General features: G+C 26.8%; 1 pseudogene; it reads right to left on the reverse strand.

Moving 5' to 3' along the window:
* LOC114077193 overlaps positions 1–3224 on the reverse strand; it is a 9955-nt pseudogene that overhangs the window by 5788 nt on the left and 943 nt on the right.

Consider the following 3224-nt stretch of genomic DNA (forward strand, 5'->3'; position numbering starts at 1 on the left):
GTGAATTAAATGTGGTTCCATAATGAGCTCTTAATAAATTGAAATGTAAAGACCATGTTATGATTGGGAGAAGGATGTTCCTCCTATGAACGTGACAAGAGCCTTTGTGTTTGATGCATATAAGAGTGAGTGAATAAAGGTTTTGCTTTCTTGGGTTGCATTAAGTGCTAAATGGTTTGAAGTTGTGTTCCTTGTAATTTTGGTGCATTGACTTCTATATGATGATATTTTGAATATTGTGAGATGCTCTATGATTCATTGAAGTACTTGATGTGTTTACACATGTCCCAAGTGTCATTCGAGGATGAATGTTTGCAAGTGAGGGATATTGTAAGACCCCCAAAGTGAATTAAGGTGTCTAGAGCCTCACTTGTGCCTAATAAGCTTGTTAATATGTTTATTAAGTGTTTTAAAACATGCATGATTGATTTGTACCGCCAAAATGAATTAAGGTGTATAGAGCCTCACTTGTTCCTAATAAGCTTTTTAATATGGTAATTAAATGTTTTAAATCATATATTATTAATATGAAGTCATTTGGAAGTCAAACATCCCAAAATGCCCAAGACGTTCGAAATTTAGCCCTTGAGACGTGCATGGGTGTCTTGGTGTGTCTTGACATGTTTGTTTTGGGTAAAGCTGATCTGGAAGGTCCATAACATGTTAATGAATGTATTGTAGTTTGAAACGTCTCGACACGACTCACCAAGGGCCTCGCAAAACTCCCTCAAGGAGGACACAAAGACTGCCTTGGCAGTGGGTACCTAGGCTTGCGAATGACGGTCAGTAGGCTGACCTACGCCCCGTTGATGGGGAGGCATCGTTCCAACACTTATACTGGTGAAGGCTCAAGCCAGTTGACAAGCCTCAGACCCAATCAACGGCCAAAGTACGGTTCGATGGTAGGCGTCTATGCAGCCTTTGTCAACTGTCAAACGTACTGCTTTATTAAAGGGGTGAATGGGAAATTCACCCCACGTCCCAACATGAACCTAGATGGTTTATTTCATTATTTTTTGGTATTTTAAGTTTGTTTTAACATCAAAATCTCACACACAAATTCATTCTTTAAATTAGACTTTTTCCTCTCAAACCAAACTATGTCTAGAAACCTCCATCTGAGATGAAGCTCAAGAACAGCCATGGTGATGGATTCTAAAGGTTTATTTATCTAATAAGGTATGGTTATCCTTCATCTTTAGATATACATTCATATAGAGAGCCATTCAAAGATTTTTAATGAGAAATTGTGATCAAATTCTCTATCTTCCAATCTAGCCATTGGTTCCTTCTCAAAATGATTTCAGAAGAATAATGTTAATGAATTGATGATGATATACTGTTTTGAATGTGATTTTAACCAATTCCATGATGAACCCATGGTCACTCTGAATCTCAATCTAATATACAATGTATTATCATGTGATTTTGTTGCTAGAATGATTGTTATGAGATTCAATTGTGATGAATTGACGTAGATACTGCCTATAATATAATGTGATGATGAATTAGGTTTAATTGAAACATTGTGAATATATTCTTGTTTAATTGGTAAGGATTGATCTAGGTTCTTGTAGCCTTTATAGATTGATAATGTAATGTACATGATGTGATCTCAATGCTAGGGTAGATAAAACATGATTTCGTTGAGGTTGTGATCTCTTTAGCTACTTCCCTATATTTGTATTGTTAATGAATTATGAATATTTATCATTGATGATAAAAAAAATGGATATTGGTTAGTGATCAATGTCTCTCTACTTTATATTGGACTGGAGATGTAGTGTACATGTTAGTATCATGATCTTGTTGTGGTTTATGCATGATTTCATCCATGTTAAGATATATTTAGCTACTTACCTATATTGGTAATTTTTATGGATTGTGATTATTGATCAATGATGATCAAAGGTTAATGAATTGGTAAGATAACTCTATTCCTCTACTTTTCTATAGTATTGTGGATAAAACTGGCCTTGTATGGCATTGTGTGGTATGGTTCACTTATGGTTNTCCGGCCTCTTCCTCGTCCCCGTCCCCTTCCCCTCGCCATTTTCTCGTGCACTGCGTAGGTTAAGTAACCTACGCTGAGAGCATTTTGGGAGAGAAGAAGTTTTTTTTTTTATTATTATTATTATTTTATAAGTATTTTTATTATTGTTATTATTTTATATTATTATTATTATTACTATTATTATTATTATTGTTGTTGTTGTTGTTGTTGTTGTTGTTGTTATTACTATTGTTATTATTGTTATTATTCTTAATATTATTATTATTATTATTACTGTTATTATTAATATTCTTGTTATTATTATTATTGTTGTTGTTATTATTATTATTGTTGTTGTTGTTATTAGTATTATTATTATTATTATTGCTATTATTATTATTGTTATTAAGATTATTATTATTATTATTATTATTATTAGGATGATTATTATTATTATTATTATTATTATTATTATCATTATTACTACTACAACAAATACTACTACTATTATTATTATTATTATTATTATTATTATTATTATTATTATTATTATTATTATTATTATTATTATTATTATTATTATTATTATTATTATTATTATTATTATTATTATTATTATTATTATTATTAGGATGATTATTATTATTATTATTATTATTATTATTATCATTATTACTACTACAACAAATACTACTACTACTATTATTATTATTATTATTATTATTATTATTATTATTATTATTAGGATGATTATTATTATTATTATTATTATTATTATTACTACTACTACAAATACTACTACTATTATTATTATTGTTGTTGTTGTTGTTTTTATTATTATTATTATTATTATTATATTATTATTATTATTATTACTATTATTATTATTATTGTTGTTGTTGTTATTCTTATTATTATTGTTATTATTATTATTATTATTATTATTATTATTATTGTTCTTATTGCTATAATTATTATTATTGTTATTATTCTTATTATTATTGTTGTTGTTGTTGTTATTAGTATTCTTATTATTGTCATTATTATTATTATGATTGTTATTATTATTATTGTTGTTGTTGTTATAATTATTATTATTATTATTGTTATTATTATTATTATTATTATTATTATTATTAAAATTATTATTATTATTATTTATATTATTATAATAATAATAATAATAATAATTATTATTATTATTATATTATTATTATTATTATTAAGATCG

The sequence above is a fragment of the Solanum pennellii genome, chromosome 5 (genome assembly GCF_001406875.1).
Source record: "Solanum pennellii chromosome 5, SPENNV200".
Lineage (NCBI taxonomy): Eukaryota > Viridiplantae > Streptophyta > Magnoliopsida > Solanales > Solanaceae > Solanum > Solanum pennellii.